At 38.5% G+C, this 18681-nt stretch overlaps 1 long non-coding RNA gene across 1 annotated transcript in view; it reads right to left on the bottom strand.

Moving 5' to 3' along the window:
• Positions 1-15274: 15274 nt before the first annotated feature.
• LOC138951554 (uncharacterized) overlaps positions 15275-18681 on the bottom strand; it is a 4921-nt gene continuing 1514 nt past the window's right edge. The window contains exon 2 of the long non-coding RNA XR_011451168.1: positions 15275-15676. This is a non-coding gene — a long non-coding RNA (uncharacterized lncRNA). The remainder of the gene's footprint in view (positions 15677-18681) is intronic.

Below are 18681 nucleotides of genomic sequence, written 5' to 3'. Positions count from 1 at the left end.
TAAAAGTGTTAAAGTGATTACAGTGTTCAGAAATAGTGTTAGATACCAAGTTGAGTTATCCCTCTTTACCAATTTAAAAAAAAATACACCTCTTAACGCGCAAAATTTTGAACTGTGATGCTTTTACTACCCCCACCCCCTTCCCATTTGTCAGAAAAGAGTGCATATTATCTTCCAAATAGAAAAGCAGAGTAGTCAGATGATCAAAAACTTAAGAAGAGAAAGAGGGAAGCAAAATAGAACATCCAACATAATGATTTAACTTGTGAATTATGAGAAAACTATTTTTTTTACCCATTTGTGAAGCTTAATTTGAAACTTGGAACACAGACAAACATGTATTAAAAGTGTTAAAGTGATTACAGTGTTCAGAAATAGTGTTAGATACCAAGTTGAGTTATCCCTCTTTACCACTGTTAAAAGAAATACACCTCTTGTCGCGCAAAATCTTGAATTGTGATACTTTTACTTCCCCCACCCCCTACCCATTTTTTCAGAAAAGAGTGCATAATTATTATCTACCAAATAGAAAAGCAGGGTAGTCAGATGATCAAAAACTGAAGAACAGAAATAGGGAAGCAAAATAGAACATCCAACATAGTGATTTAACTGGTGAATTCTAAAAAAAAACCCACTTTTTTACTCATTTTATTAGCTTAATTTAAAGCTTGGAACTGAAGACAGAAAAAAAAAAATTAAAAGTGCTAAAGTGGTTACAGCCCTTACCCAAATGCAGTATACTTATTTTGTACTGCAGGAGGTACAATTTTGGTACGTTTGCAGCACATTTAAGGTACGTACTGAAAATGTACCAAATTGGAACCGTGCTGAAACTATGCTGAAAAGATACCAAAAATATACCTCCAAGTACTGAAAACGTACTTCCTTTTTCAAAGTATCAACATGTACTGAAAATATACTGAATATGTGCTGTTAACATGCACACCATGAAAGTTTTAGGGCAAATGCTAGCATTTGTAAATAAGAAAAACTGAGAAAAGTCAAAACAATTTGCAGTGGCAATCTTCAGCTTTTAATATCCGAAAAATAACAATGCATTCACATGAATCCATGTGTATATCTATATCTATATATGCACACACACAATGCAAATTTAAAACAAATAGTGTTCAACTTTACAGAAAAATATGTATTAACTTTTACACCTGCATGCAAGCATACCACAACCATACTGCAAATGTACCACAAATATACTGCAACTGTACTGATTAATTGCTGCTTTGGAGACATACCTCACAGATACTGAAAGCATACTAATAATATACTGCCATAGAAGTTAAAGAATATACCATAAGTATACTGATTATGTACTGCTGCAGAAGTATACTAAAAGTATACTAATATTATACTTCTCTAGAGGTTTAAGAAAAATTGCCACAGAAAAAAGAATGTACTATAAGTATACTGATTATGTACTGCTGCAGAGGTATACCAAAAATGTACTAAAAGTATACCAATAATATACTTCCCCAGAGGTTTAAGAAAAATTGCCACAGAAAAAAGAATGTACCATTAGTATACTGATTATGTACTGCTGCAGAGGTATACCAAAAATGTACTAAAAGTATACCAATAATATACTTCCCCAGAGGTTTAAGAAAAATTGCCACAGAAAAAAGAATGTACCATTAGTATACTGATTATGTACTGCTGCAGAGGTATACCAAAAATGTACTAAAAGTATACCAATAATATACTTCCCCAGAGGTTTATAAAAATAGCCACAGAAAAAAGGGGGTGGGGGGAGGGAGAGGGGGTGGGGGGAGGGAGGGAGAGGGGGGAAGGGGGTGGGGGGGGGGGGAGATAAAGGAAAAAAATATGTCAGTACACAAAAAAATAACCCTCATCAAAGTTTCCATACCATAGAACATGGGTGGAGATCACATAAAGACACCACAGACAAAATATGACTAGAACTCTCATACCAATAATAGGAGAGAAACAATTTGATGTACATACAACAGAACGTGACTAGATAAACGCATGACTAGAAATCACAAACCAATTTTAGGAGAGAAACAATTTGATGTACATACAACAGAACGTGACTAGATAAAAATATACCACAGAGAAAAAAAGAAAACAGATCTAAAAGAAAATAAAGTCTGTCCATACATCCAAACAACCATAGGTCCTGGCACATGGCACAATAATATATTATATCAGGACGTAAAAGTTACTTCGAATTCTTAGCTTTACAAATGGCTGCTGACAGCTTGCTCCGCAGCACCGTCCTAATCCTCGCCGACGAGCTGCCCTCATTGCTTGCCACGGTGTAAGCTGAAATGATATATTCAGCAGGTTCAGACAAAATTATAATTCAAATTAAAGCCTGCAAGAAAAATATTAATATCCATCCAAACCTCTGTACTTGAAGTCTTTTCTTTAACTTTACCAGCAGAATACCACTTGTGCAATTAATTAATATGAATGCATCTCTGTCTGCTTCAGATCCGGGATGTTCCCCCGGACAAGATTTTTAACTTTTTAAAAGAGATCAAGATTTTTTTTATAAGATTGTAAGTACCAGAAGTGATAGTGATTAATTTTTAGAACCTTCTTTTACAGTGATAGATCTGAATTGTTTGTTTAACGCCCAGCCGATCACGAAGGGCCATATCAGGGCGGTGCTGCTTTGACATTTAACGTGCGCCACACACAAGACAGAAGTCGCAGTATGCGAATGCTTGCAACAAAATTCACAAATGGCTAAGCAAGTCACGTGGACAACATCCGAGTCATAACGGAGTGGTACCCAGGCATCAGTACTTGGCTAGTTACGCTATGTTCATTATTGATTGTCGAGGGATAAGTGAACATTTTGGATGCTTGTCATTTTGTTGTTGAGCATAGCAGCTTTTGGCTTGGCGTAGCAATGACTGCAAAATCGGAGCATGCTACGCCAAACATTGTAGCAGTTGGCAGGTATGCAGCTATCATACCTAACATACCTTGTGTAGCATAGCTGGCCATCAGCTCCCCCTCCAGCTCGCGCTGTCTTGCCTCCAGGCTAGTCAGTAGTGACCTTGGCCTGCAGGTCCTTGACCTGCTCCCTCAGTGCAGCTGCATTCGCCTTGCAGGCTTCAGTGCAGGCCAGGTTCTGTGGTTAGAACTGAAAAAAGAATACCAATTATGCACATGTATAAATAAAAAATGTTACTAAAGCATTAACCAAAACTGTCGGCACTTAAAAAGTGAGCAGACACATCATAATTTTGTTGGGGAATAATTAAATAAATCCATAAACAAAAAGACTGCCAACGTTCCAAAATTCAGAATCAAAATCCAAGAACGGTAGTTTGTTGTAATTTAATATATATTTGTGAATGTATTGTTTTGTCAATAACAAACGTTCCAACAAACTTACCTTTCTTGTTTTTTGATAGGGAATAATTAGTTACCTGATCTCGGCGCTTTAGCCGCTACTGTTGCACGCGGTGTTGGTGCACCATCGAGGTCATATGAAGGCGAAAACAAAAAAATCCCATAGCAACACGTGAGAACATTTAACTTTCAAGGCTTTTGAAAAAAAGACACTAGCTGCTATTAGGATCTGCTCTAAATGTCACATGCACAGAAATGATCAGGCTTCAACCAAAGAATGAAGCAATAAACTTAACTGGCAACACTCGCTGCAAATTGAGGAACATTTGTCGTGGTGACTGGCGACGCTGACTCTAGCGACGCCAACTGCATAGCTAATATAAATAAAACAAATATAGATTTGCTTATTTGCTACTCTTCACTGCGCACATGTATACAGGGGATACTTGAAAAAAAACCAGCATAGTACTCAGTAATAGTAGTTATTATTACTTTTGTCTAATAAAGTAATACTAATAGTAAATAACTTAATATACAATTCAACATTTGATTATTTTAGTTTAACTTTGAAGAGAAACAATTAGTTAAACTTGCTAATTTTCAAATACTAAATCAGTAAATGTATGGAAGGAAATAATTGGTTGGCAATATTACAAATGACGAATGCAAGCACTCTTCGTGGGTGCAAGTGAGGCTCTATAAAGTATAAAGAATGTCCTGCATGGCCAATGACTCATTACTAAAGTGCTCAAATTCAAACTCAAAGCTAAGTTCTGTTCTATTTCTAGTGGCACTGGTAACAGTAACTTCAGTAAGTGAAAGTTTGAAAAGAGTAATGAATGTGTATTTCTTTGTCTTCGTGCCATACTACCACTACCAGTCCCATTATGTCACTCGACTCACTGGGTCAGCACAATAGCTACACTAAAAGTTAAAATACCACTGTATCAAAACAATCAACACAATTACTTACCAACGAGAGTGAAGAGGGTTTGTGAAGAGAGTGAGTCACACATTGCGATTCGGGTGGAGGCAAAGTGGATGTTTCATGTTTCGTTTCTGAGCCAGAGGTCACGAGAGGTGTCACTGTCAGCCATGGTTAGAACTCCACGTTGTCAAAGGACCGGCTGGCTTTTCGCATGGAAGTAGTTGTGCATCTCAACATTGCAACAATATTGTAGACTTTGATCCCACACTTAGATATCCTGTTCAAAAGCTTCGTTCATGATGCATTCCTGGGAAAATATCCACTCTAGACACGCACTGTTTCAGTCATGCCTCATGGCAGCTTCAAAAATGGCGGTGTACTTTTGTCTCCTTTCATTTGATTGGGCGATATTTTTAGAACTAGCCACCATGCAGACAAGAGTGAAAAGTAGGTTTTGGACCAGAAATGTTTTCAAATCACTAAGGTGTTGTTGTTTTTTTAAAGTTTTTTTTAATCACATTCTTTTGTCCAGTGGATGCAGCAACATATTTATGTTCTGCTTATTTTGAAGTTTAAACTGTGTTTTAGGTATAAAAAAAAAATATAAAAAAAATTGAACATTTTGAATAAGTTAATTTACTGTGCCGTCTTGTTAAAATAAATAATGCAGAATATTGTATACATGTGTGTTTTGGTTGGTGTATTTATTCCAGTTTGAATGGTACCTGGATGTTTGGGGAAGAAGAAGGCAAACGTCTATATCATTAAGAATGTAGATGCAAATTGTAATGTCTTGCTTCAAGTTAACTGAAACATATGTGACCCTCCACCACGAAATGAGTCGCATGTCACCTCGCGCGGTTCTGCGCTAGGCTTAATATAAATCCGGGGAGTGTCTGGTAACAGTGTGAGGGTCACCTTAGTCACAGGCTTATAACTCAAACAGTTTTTGCTCTTTTCTAAAACGGTTTTCACCACTGAATAGAGCATAAAACACTCTTTCGGAAAATGTAAAAATATGAAAATCATGCAAAGGTGACATGCGACTCATTCCGTGGTGGAGGGTCACATATGGTCAAATATATATATATATATATATATGCATTTGATTTACACTATCGATGACAGCTAGAGAAAATGGCTCGATGAAAGATTGAATGGCGTAGTGTTTGTCGTACATTTTCAGTACACAAAATGTTTCTAAGTCCAACTGGCACTCGCAGTATGAAAAGTAACAAAGTCGAAGCAGTACATTTGCAGTACAGGCAAAAAATGGCTAAGTTATTTTGGTATGTTTTCAGTATACATAATATTTTCTAAGTCCAAAAGAAGCACATTTTCAGTACACAAAATGTTTTCTAAGTCATATTGAAGTACTTTTTCAGCATACAAAATATTTTCAAAGTCCAACAAAAGCACATTTTCAGTACATCAAAAAGTGGTTAAGTCTAAACGAGGTATGTTTTCAGTACAATAGAGGTATGTTTTCAGTATACCACCTAACTTGGTTCAAAACTGCAGTACATTTTCAGTGTACCTAAAATGTACTGAATTTTCTTTGCAGCACATTTGAAGTACATTTGAAGTACATTTTTGGGCAGGAGGTACAAATTCAGTACATTTTCAGCTCATGTTTGGTATACCTAATTTGTGCTGATTTCTGTGGGGGAGATTGTTCAGAAATAGTGTTTGATACCAAGTTGAGTTATCCCTCTTCATCACAGTTAAAAAAAACACACCTCTTGTCGCGCAAAATCTTGAACTGTGATGCTTTTACTACCCCCACCCCCTACCCATTTTTCAGAAAAGAGTGCATATTATCTTTCAAATAGAAAAGCAGGGTAGTCAGATGATCAAAAACTTAAAGAAGAGAAAGAGGGAAGCAAAATAGAACATCCAACATGTATAATGATTTAACTTGTGAATTATTAAAAAACCATTTTTTTTACCCATTTTTGAAGCTTAATTTGAAACTTGGAACACAGACAAACATAAATCAAAAGTGTTAAAGTGATTACAGTGTTCAGAAATAGTGTTAGATACCAAGTTGAGTTATCCCTCTTTACCAATTTAAAAAAAATACACCTTAACGGGCAACATTTTGAACTGTGATGCTTTTACTACCCCCACCCCCTTCCCATTTGTCAGAAAAGAGTGCATATTATCTTCCAAAAAGAAAAGCAGGGTAGTCAGATGATCAAAAACTTAAGAAGAGAAAGAGGGAAGCAAAATAGAACATCCAACATAATGATTTAACTTGTGAATTATGAGAAAACTATTTTTTTTTACCCATTTTTGAAGCTTAATTTAAAACTTGGAACACAAACAAACATAAATCAAAAGTGTTAAAGTGATTACAGTGTTCAGAAATAGTGTTAGATACCAAGTTGAGTTATCCCTCTTTACCACTGTTAAAAGAAATACACCTCTTGTCGGCCAAAATCTTGAACTGTGATACTTTTACTTCCCCCACCCCCTACCCATTTTTTCAGAAAAGAGTGCATATTATCTACCAAATAGAAAAGCAGGGTAGTCAGATGATCAAAAACTTCAGAACAGAAATAGGGAAGCAAAATAGAACATCCAACATAGTGATTTAACTGGTGAATTCTGAAAAAACCCCACTTTTTTACTCATTTTATTAGCTGAATTTTAAAGCTTGGAAGACAGAGAGAAAAAAAATGAAAGTGCCAAAGTGGTTACAGTGTTCAGAAATAGTGTTTGGTACCAAGTTGAGTTATCCCTCTTCATCACAGTTAAAAGAAACACACCTCTTGTCACGCAAAATCTTGAACTGTGATGCTTTTACTACCCCCACCCCCTACCCATTTTTCAGAAAAGAGTGCATATTATCTTTCAAATAGAAAAGCAGGGTAGTCAGATGATCAAAAACTTAAAGAAGAGAAAGAGGGAAGCAAAATAGAGCATCCAACATAATGATTTAACTTGTGAATTATTAAAAAACCATTTTTTTAACCCATTTTTGAAGCTTAATTTGAAACTTGGAACACAGACAAACATAAATTAAAAGTGTTAAAGTGATTACAGTGTTCAGAAATAGTGTTAGATACCAAGTTGAGTTATCCCTCTTTACCAATTTAAAAAAAAATCCACCTCTTAACGCGCAAAATTTTGAACTGTGTTGCTTTTACTACCCCCACCCCCTTACCATTTTTCAGAAAAGAGTGCATATTATCTTCCAAATAGAAAAGCAGGGTAGTCAGATGATCAAAAACTTAAGAAGAGAAAGAGGGAAGCAAAATAGAACATCCAACATAATGATTTAACTTGTGAATTATGAGAAAACTATTTTTTTACCCATTTTTGAAGCTTAATTTAAAACTTGGAACACAAACAAACATAAATTAAAAGTGTTAAAGTGATTACAGTGTTCAGAAATAGTGTTAGATACCAAGTTGAGTTATCCCTCTTTACCACTGTTAAAAGAAATACACCTCTTGTCGGCCAAAATCTTGAACTGTGATACTTTTATTTCCCCCACCCCCTACCCATTTTTTCAGAAAAGAGTGCATATTATCTACCAAATAGAAAAGCAGGGTAGTCAGATGATCAAAAACTTCAGAACAGAAATAGGGAAGCAAAATAGAACATCCAACATAGTGATTTAACTGGTGAACTCTGAAAAAACCCCACTTTTTTACTCATTTTATTAGCTAAATTTTAAAGCTTGGAAGACAGAGAGAAAAAAAATGAAAGTGCTAAAATGGTTACAGTGTTCAGAAATAGTGTTTGGTACCAAGTTGAGTTATCCCTCTTCATCACAGTTAAAAGAAACACACCTCTTGTCGCGCAAAATCTTGAACTGTGATGCTTTTACTACCCCCACCCCCTACCCATTTTTCAGAAAAGAGTGCATATTATCTTCCAAATAGAAAAGCAAGGTAGTCAGATGATCAAAAACTTCAGAACAGAAATAGGGAAGCAAAAAATAACATCCAACAGAGTGATTTAACTGGTGAATTCAGAAAAAAAACCAATTTTTTACTCATTTTATACGCTGAATTTAAAGCTTGGAAGACAGTAAAAAAATTTAAAAGTGCTTCAGTAGTTACAGTGTTCAGAAATAGTGTTAGATACCAAGTTGAGTTATTCCTCTTCATCACAGTTGAAAGAAGCACACCTCTTGTCGCGCAAAATCTTGAACTGTGATGCTTTTACTACCCCCACCCCCTACCCATTTTTCAGAAAAGAGTGCATATTATCTTCCAAATAGAAAAGCAAGGTAGTCAGATGATCAAAAACTTCAGAACAGAAAGAGGGAAGCAAAAAACAACATCCAACAGAGTGATTTAACTGGTGAATTCAGAAAACACACACTGTTTTACTCATTTTATAAGCTGAATTTAAAGCTTGGAAGACAGAACAAATAAATTAAAAGTGCTAAAGTGGTTACAGTGTTCAGAACTAGTGTTAGATACCAAGTTGAGTTATCCCTCTTCATCAAAGTTAAAAGAAACACACCTCTTGTCGCACAAAATTGTATACTGTGATGCTTTTACTACCCCCACCCCCTACCCATTTTTCAGAAAAGAGTGCATATTATCTTCCAAATAGAAAAGCAAGGTAATCAGATGATCAAAAACTTAAGAAGATAAATAGGGAAGCAAAATAGAATATCCAAAATAGTGATTTAACTGTAGATTTCAGAAGAAAAAAACCCTTTTTTTTAATCATTTTTGAAGCTGAATTAGAAGTTTGGAATACAGAAAAAATAAATTAAAATTGCTAAAGTGGTTACAGTGTTCAGAAATAGTGTTAGATACCAAGTTGAGTTTTTGCTCTTTATAAAAGAAACACACCTCTTGTCGCGCAAAATCTTGAACTGTGATCCTTTTACTACCCCCGCCCTCTACCCATTTGAACAGAAAAGAGTGCATAATTTGTATTCTCTTCCAATTAGAAAAATAAGTAAAAGCAACTGGACATTTTTAAAATACATCTTTTCTGTCAGTCCAAGGATTGCTTAGTCCATTAAAAACAAAGAGACTAGGATTTAACGCACCCATTTTAAGAAAAAGTTAACATGATAATTGATATAATTATCAGACTTTTTTATGCAATTACTACTGAAGATTCCAGACCAGGTAAAACAATCATTTTATATCCTTTGTCACATTTTTTTTTAATTTTTTATAAATCTATCTATAGCGAGTCTTGTCTCTTTGTGTCATTTATTTTCAAGAATTCTATCCTGGCAACAACAACAACAAAAACACCTACCTACCTACCCTATTTTTTTTAGCCATGTTAATAGAAACAGACAATTTATTTGTTTTGGCCTAAAGATCTTGAAACATTTGTTTTAATAGAGAAATAACAAGTACAGCCATTAGCTGTGTCACTCGAATTTCTTTGTCAGGCTGAAACTTAGCTGTTGCGTTGGTGTCTGCTGTGTGTATCTGGGTCCAAAGCAACTTTCACATTCTCATCTACACACTCACGTTACACAAGTATATATATATATATATATACAATTCCACCCACAGAGGCGTTCGGGGATGGGGGTCTCGCACTCGGGCGAATCACACCACAAAATACAAAGTATAACGTACACAGATTTTACTATTGAACCAAAAAGCAAATTAAATCATGAATAAATCAATCAAGCAAAACTTCCACACAATGACACACTCACTCTCGGTTCACACTGCGCTCTGGACGTGCACACTTGGCAGCACGTATACCGTTCCGGCACCGTTTGTCTTCCTGCAAGTCCAGCATAGGCACACGATTGTCCAAGAATCACAATAATCCTCGTGAATGTCACAGCAGGCATAGTAGAAAAGTCCAAAAGGGTGCGTTGATGGTGGTAATCCGGTGTACACACACACACACACACACACACACACACACACACACTCCGGTTTGGTAAGTTACCTGATAAATAATGTAGCCTGTGGATTTAACGGGGAGACTGGTCAGACAGGAAGAGCATTTCACATTTCCGATGTTCAGCGATAAACTTGTTTTCTTCGAGAGTTCGATCTTCGTGCGATTCTGGCGCGTTGTCACCAAGAACGTAAAAATAACCCAGGATATCATCATGATGCCTCTCTACAAAAACCAGGCAGTCTAGGAACTCTTCATCTAAAGTCAGTCAGTATTAGCCCCTCAACACAATCCTCATCTTGTCCCATAGTGATTTCTGCCGCCAAAGAACGTGTGGTTCTTTAACTCACAAGACGGATTTGTCGTCTTCCATTGCGAAATTCAGATCTGACCCCAACTACGTGCATTGATCTGAGCAATAAAACTTGTAGATGCGATAATCTGCAAACATCTCTTCAACACAATCTACATCTTGTCCCATCGTGATTTCTGTCGGCAAAGAACATGTGGTTCTCAACTCACAAGACCGATTTGTCATCTTTCAGAAATTCAGATCTGCCCCAAGTACGTGCAATAAAATGTAGAAGCGATAATCTGAAAAAAATCTTTTCGCGTGAACGCTGCCACGTTGTCATCAGTCCGATGTCTTTTATCCAGAGCAGGGATGAACACACTTTTTCATCAGTAGTTTGTTATGTTTATCCGCAGACTGCTTTCCATTACTTGTCGTCTGTTTTAGCTTGACTCGTAGGGTTCTTCAGCAAGGCAAAAAGTGCTTGTTTACTGACACGTTCTCACCCACGACATGTCGTAAATGCAAGTTCTAACGATTGTTTTTTATTGCACTGATAGAGAATGTCGATATTTGTAAACGTCTGCCATTTCCTAATGTTTATTTCATTATTTTGCATACGGATATGGCCAGTAAGTGGATAATCTGTTACGACACGAAACGCGTTCTAAATCCGGGAAGGGAGGCTACTCCAACGTAGAAGGGAGGCTACTCCAACGTACTTTCCAAAGTGTGCTCCAGCCTTAAGTCATTTCCTTGCGAGACGGAACGCCGTAAAGAGAGATGACGTCAAAAGCGAGACGTCAAAAAGGAAGAATGACACAGAGAAAAACACGAGGTTGGAATGGTTATGACAGATATCTACGCCTACACCGTATGAAAGATTTTTAGATTTACGAATTCATACGATGATTTCTATCAATAAAGACTTGAGATGTTTGTCTTTTGTACTTCGCGTTAAAAGATGTATGGAAGAATTGTTTTATCCCAGCGAAGCTGGAGGTATCCCGTGAACGCTATATACTGTAATCGACTTGAGAAATGTGCATACCGAATAATACATGATAAAGAAGGATTCTTTGTGCCCGGCTACGTGCTACAGTTGGAGATGGAAGTTCACCAAAAATTGGGACCATACTAACAAAAATACGGTGGGTGCAATAGTCGCCCCCATTTTTTCAGCAAACGCCACCCAAGGCCGTTTTGGACGGGTAGAAATTCCGTAGTTTCCAAGTCTATGGATAAAGCTCGCCTAAGAAGAATACGTCACGGTCGAAAGTCTTTGACGTCAATTAATGCATCATGACGTCATGCCTCCCTGTAGTCTTTCTCTCTCGCGCAGTGTGTGTGTTTGTGTTCATTTTGTGCACATGTGTTAGTGTTACTGTTTGTGTGTGTGTGTGTGCATGAGTTTGTGTGTATGTTTGTGTGTGTGTGTGTGTGTGCGCACGCGTGCATGAGTCTGTACTCGTATGTGTGTGGTGTGTGTGTGTGTGTATTTGCGTGTGTGTGTGTGTGTGTGTGTGTGTGCGCACGCGTGCATGAGTCTGTACTCGTGTGTGTGTGTAAGTGTGTGTGTGGGCATAAGTATGTGTGTGCGTGTATGTGTGTTTGTTTGTAAAGGTGGGTATGTCCGTCTGTCCATATGTGCGTATGGGTGTGTGTTTTGTGTGTATGAAGTTTTTTGTGAGAGAGTGAGTGAGTGCGTGTGAGTGAGTGTGTGTATGTGTGTGTGACTAGGGTGTGTGTGTGTGGGTGTGTGTGTGTGTATGTGAGAGAGAGAGTGTGTGTGTGTGAATGTGTGTGTGCATGAGTTTGTGTGTATCTTTGTGAGTGTATGAGTGTGTATATGTGTTTGTAAAGGTGTGTGTGTCTGACTGTCTATGTGCGTACCCAGTCAGCACACGATATCGGGTCGATATCGGTCCGATATCGGATTTGACCGGATATCTCGGACCAAGATATCCGATATCGGACCGATATTGGATTCCAAGTTTGCTCATCAGATTAACGTTAAATTAATGTTAACTTTTTACGTTAATTAAGTTAACATTAATTTAATGTTAATCTGATGAGCAAACTTGGAATCCGATATCGGACCGATATCGGACCGATATCGGACCGATATCGGATTCCAAGTTTGCTCATCAGATTAACATTAAATTAATGTTAACTTTTTACGTTAATTAAGTTAACATTAATTTAATGTTAATCTGATGAGCAAACTTGGAATCCGATATCGGACCGATATCGGACCGATATCGGATTCCAAGTTTGCTCATCAGATTAACATTAAATTAATGTTAACTTTTTACGTTAATTAAGTTAACATTAATTTAATGTTAATCTGATGAGCAAACTTGGAATCCGATATCGGACCGATATCGGACCGATATCGGATATAACGTTAAATTAAAGTTAATTTTATGTTTACGGCTAATGTCAGTTTTACCAAATAAAAAGCATAATATAATGGTTAGATTAACGTTATTTAAACATGTGGTTTTTTTATGTTGAGTGTGAAAATAAAAAGAACCAAAATAAAACTATAATTAAACTTTTTATTGCGATTTTTTATTTGTTCCTCGGACCAAGATATTTTGATATCGGTCCGATATTGCATTCCAAGTTTTCACATCATCGCCAATACAATCCCATCCATCACACCAATATTGGCACGATATCAGACCAATATCGGATACGATATCGGGTCGATATCGGACCGATATTGGATTCCGACATTGGGCCAATAAAGTTGACGTTAATTTAACGTTAATCTGATGAGCAAACTTGGAATCCAATATCCGACCGATATCAGGCAGATATCGGATATCTTGGTCCGAGATATCCAGCCAGCACCCCGATATTGGACCGATATCGGACCGATATCGGATCCCAATATTGGTCCGATATCGGATTTCAAATCGGGTCGATACAGGATTACGACATTGGGCCAATATTGGATATAGGTCCGATACAAAGAACCAAAATAAAACTATAATTAAACTTTTTATTAGAATTTTTTTTCCCTCAGACCAAGATATCCCATATCTGCCCGATATCGATCCGATATTGGATTCCAAGTTTGCTCATGAGATAAACGTTTAGGTTTTACGTTAATTTCACGTTAAATTAACATTAAATTAACGTTCATTAAAACAAAACCATAATATAAAGTTAAATTAAAGTTAATTTTCGTTTACGGCTAATGTCAATTTTACCAAATAAAAAGCACAATATAATGGTTAGATTCAAGTTATTCAAACGTGTGTTTTTTATGTTGAGTGCAAACATAAGGCCAAAAAAAAAAAAAGGTCTGTTTACGGTAACATAGGGTGAAAAAATAGGGTCGGTAGGTCGGCTTTTTTTTTCCCCCCTTTTTTTTTCTTTTTTTTTTCTCCCCTCTCTATGATGTTTCACAGTTCATTTCTTCTCATCAAACCCTGTTTTTGCCCAACATAACTATAAACAGTACTTTGAGCTTACCTCCCTTCTGTCGTCTGCTGTTTGAGCGCTCTATTTTGGATGCGGGTTTTTTTTCAGACGATCCAAAAAAAAAAAGATTAAGGTCGGGCCTAAAAACTAGGGTCGGTCGGGTTACCGTAAACAGACCTATTTTTTTTTGGCCTAAAAAGAACCACACAAAAAATATAATTAAACATTTTATCAGTAATATTTTTTTTTGGGGGGGGTTGGTTTTTTAATTTTATTCTTATTTGAAGATAATTTAGCTTAGTCGTTTGTGTCTGCTGATGTTGTAATGTTATATATATAATATATGTACTTAAATTCAAGAAGTCCTAAATCATATTTGACCGGATATCTCGCAAGACCAAGTGCGCACGGAAAAGATCCTGTAATCCATGTCAGAGTTCGGTGGGTTATAGAAACACAAAAATACCCAGCATGCTTCCTCCGAAAGCGGCGTATGGCTGCCTTAATGGCGGGATAAAAACGGTCATACACGTAAAATTCCACTCGTGCAAAAACACGAGTGTACATGGGAGTTTCATTCCACGAATCCAGAAGAAGAAGAAGAAGGAAGTGTGCATGCTAACATGAAACAAAACAAAAGACAAATAAATACAAGAGGCGAAGCCTTCAAGGCTCACGTAAGAAATCGACAAACAGTAACACAAACTCAATCACTCCGTCACACATACACACACACACACACACACACACACACACACACACACACACACACACACACACACACACACACACACACACACACACACACACACACACAGTAAGCATAGGTGAAACTATGCAAGAAAGCGAGACCCTGTATCTGCCAAGAAGTCTCGGCCCGCTCACAATGACAATGACCGAGACTTTCAGTAATTCCTTTGCGTGACGTCTAACCCTCTTACGTCATAATGTGACGTCTTCAAATAGTTTCTATCACACACGTCGAACACTTTTGACCGAGACTGACGTAATCCATAGACTCGGAAATGTTAAAGTTTCTACCACAGACATACACACATACATACATACATACGCACGCACGCACAGACAGACAAAGTTTATCATCGCATAGGCTACACTTACGTGAGCCAAAAACCATTAGAAATATGTTGTGAGAATATGTTCTAAACATTTATTCATCATTTCCATGGTATACTGTACATTTAAAAAAACACACACCATAAAACCATGATAAAAATGTCGGAAGTTGAATCAGTTCTAAAGTTTCTGGAAGTGAGTTTGGATACATGTATCCCACTTTTAGGTTCTGTACCTAGAAATTTACCAATTCTATTCTATCTTTTGGGTTTAAAAAAAATAGTCTTCGCACAGCTAGGTATCTTGTACATGTATCCGAATGATGCCAGAGACACAAGGAAAGATGAGGTTATTTGCAACACCACCAGCAGAGGAAGAAGTCATTCACTTTGCAGCAGCAGATAAAAAGAATTGTTGAATTTGAAGCAGGAGCAGACACAGAAGTTGTTGAATTTGTAGCGTCATCTGCAGACAAAGAAGTTGTTGAATTTGCAGCAGACGATATACTTGTTAAACCTGCAGCAGCAAACGAAGAAGTCATTCACTTTGCAGCAGCACCAGACAACAAGAATTGTTGAATTCGAAGCAGGAGCAGACAGAGAAGTTGTTAATGTTGAGTTTGCAGCAGACGATATATACTTGTTAAATCTGCAGCACCAGCCTTGGAAAAAGTTGTTGATACAACCAGTGCAGACGATGGCATGTCTGCAATAGGAGACTTTGAAGATCTGCTCCAAATGCTATGACACCTGCAAAGACAGAGAATGCAACAATCTTAAAACATAAAGAATTCAGTGTGATTTGAGAACTTCAGTGTAAACACTATAATTATGTCTTCTTTGTTAATGCTCTTTGCTAAATATAGAACTGAAGGTAAATAAGGTTTACATTGTCTTTGCATTATGCCAATATTTGTTGAATTTACTTGTGTGTATATATATGCTAACTTTGATAGCATTCTTCTGTGTTTGAATGAAATGCTCTTAGTCAATGCTGCCTGGCATGGATAACAACCCCCCCCCCCCTCCCCCCAACACACACAGAACACCTTCCCGAAGTTTTTTCCAAGACTAAGACTGAGTAAGAGTAAGACAATAAGACCTGGACTAAAAATATGTGTAGGTCCAGATGTCCCGGCTACAACAAATTGTTCTGTCAGAAGACCTCTTATAGTTCTTTATGTCGAAATTGATGTGATGGTCGACCAGCCAAGATTTAGAACAATGCGTCATAAGCATGTAGGGGAAAGTCCCCAAATACCGAACGGTGCCTAATACCGAACAGCGGATTTCTCGAAAACAAGAGGTGACTACTCAAATTGGACTGCACGAGGTGATCCCTGATTATCCTGCACCAAAAATCATGGCGGATGAAGGCGGCAAAAAAAAACGGTGAGTGATTTTATGATTTTATGACTCTCAATGCTATTTCGACCCACAGCAGACTAGGATCATAGTATGAATTTGAGTTGCTTTTTGTGAAAATTATGGTTGAAATTAACAGTGTGATCTATCTGCTTGCCAAATATGTCTGTTTGAAAGCATTCGTCTTAGATCTTGCCTGAGCGCCCCGTGGTTTTAAAATAGTTAGGTAGATTTCAATTACCGAACACTCCATGTTTCAAATACCGAACAGTGTTCGGTATTTGAACTTGTGTGTTCGGATTTTGACTCTCTCTCTCTCTCTCTCTCTCTCTCTCTCTCTGTCTGTCTCTCTGTCTCTCTCTCTCTGTCTCTCTCTGTCTCTCTGTCTCTGTCTCTCTCTCTGTCTCTCTCTCTCTCTCTCTCTCTCTCTCTCTCTCTCTCTCTCTCTCTCTCTTCTCTTCTCTTTTTATTTTCTGTGCATGTGTATGCCAGAAGTAGATCTAGTTAGTACAGAGTGATGAGCGTTGTTAATACTTGGTGTACCGGTATATTGTGCAGGGCTACATGGTCAACGCAGTCACTGGCAACAGCCATGGCAGCTGTCATAGACAAGAGGCTTGGACTTCGAGCAGCTGCTAGAGCGTATGGAATCCCCCCCACAACACTTAAAGATCATCTTGATGGAAAATACGAACATGCCATGGGTGATACAAAACATTTGGGGAGGCCGTCCATTCTTCCCCCAGCAATAGAAAAAGAATTGGTTGACCATATCATTAAATGTGAGAGGATGTTTTTTGGCCTGACCAGAAAAGACGTTATGTCACTTGCATACGAAATAGCGAGCAGAAATGGAATTCAACATATTTTCAATGAAGACAAAAAATCAGCTGGAAAAAGATGGTTGAAGCTCTTCTTACAGCGACACCCTCAACTATCCCTGAGGCAGCCGGAATCAACATCAATTGCCAGAGCACAAGGCTTCAATGCTGTCAGCGTAAACAGATTCTATGACCTGCTGGAAGAGCAAATACAGACCAAAGGATTCAATGGCACAACGATCTACAATGTCGACGAAACTGGTGTTTCAACTGTGCAGAAACGCTGCCAGAAGATTCTCGGGCAAAAGGGCAAACATCAGATCGGCGCTATCACCAGTGGGGAGAGGGGGACAAATACAACCGTTGTTTGTTGTGTGAATGGTGTTGGACACTATGTGCCTCCCTTGATTCTGTTCAAAAGAAAGAGGCATTGCCGTGAACTTGCTGACGGTGCACCTACTGGGAGCCTTGTCACAAACAATGAATCTGGCTGGATGGACAAAGACATGTTCCTGACTTGGATACGTCATTTTGCCACTCATGTGAAGCCGTCACCTGACAGACCAGTCCTCCTCATCATGGATGGACACGCATCTCATACAAGATCTCTTTCGGTAATCGACTTTGCCAGAGAAAACGGGATAGTGATGCTGTCACTACCTCCTCATGCAACAGCTAGGCTCCAGCCTCTGGACGTGGCCTTCTTCAAGCCATTGCAGACCTTCTTCATCCAGGAGCAAGAAACATGGATGCGAACAAATCCTTGGAGAAAGATAACTGCTTTCCAGATTGCTGGTATCTTCAACAAAGCCCACGTTCGCGCAGCCTCGATGGCAACAGCCGCCAAGGGCTTCGAAACAACTGGCATATGGCCCTGCAACCGGCATGTGTTCGGCGAGGTGGACTTTCTCCCTTCGATTGAAGATGTTGACGCCTTCAACATTTCGTTTGGCCATCCAGGCCCAAGCTCCAGTCCCTCAAATTCATGCCACACACCTTTCCAGCAAGCAAGACCCTCTCCTCAGCCAGCAAGACCACACCCCCAACCATCAGGACCCCCCTCTGAACCAACAAGACCCTCCTCTGAACCAGCAGGTTCCCCATCTGAACAAGCAGGACCCTCCTCTCAACCACCAAGACCCTCCTCTGAGCCAGCAGGTTCCTCATCTGAAGAAGCAGGAACCCCCTCTGAACCACCAAGACCCTCCGCTGAGCCTGTAGAACCCCCCTCTGAACCAATAGGACCCCCCTCTGAAGAAGCAGGACCCCCCTCTGAACCAGCAAGACCCCTCTCTGGGCGAACTGGACATCCAGTAGACCCACTTTCTGAGCCACCTAGCCCATGCTCCGAGCAAGACATAGGCCTATTTTTGGCACTTCCAAACAAAACAGTTATCCAAACCAATCCCGATGGACGCTGCTTTTTTAGATCCATTGTCATCGGCAACACTCCTGCGTTCCAAACTGCAGAAAGGGACGGTAATGGGCTACCTTCAGAGTGTCACACGAAAATACAAGAACAGATCCAAGCTGATGCTCTAAGACAAAAGATGACCAGTCACATGCTCA

The sequence above is a fragment of the Littorina saxatilis genome, linkage group LG16 (genome assembly GCF_037325665.1).
Source record: "Littorina saxatilis isolate snail1 linkage group LG16, US_GU_Lsax_2.0, whole genome shotgun sequence".
Lineage (NCBI taxonomy): Eukaryota > Metazoa > Mollusca > Gastropoda > Littorinimorpha > Littorinidae > Littorina > Littorina saxatilis.
Note: the sequence above shows the minus strand (reverse complement) of the source record. Positions and strands in the feature narration are given on the sequence as shown.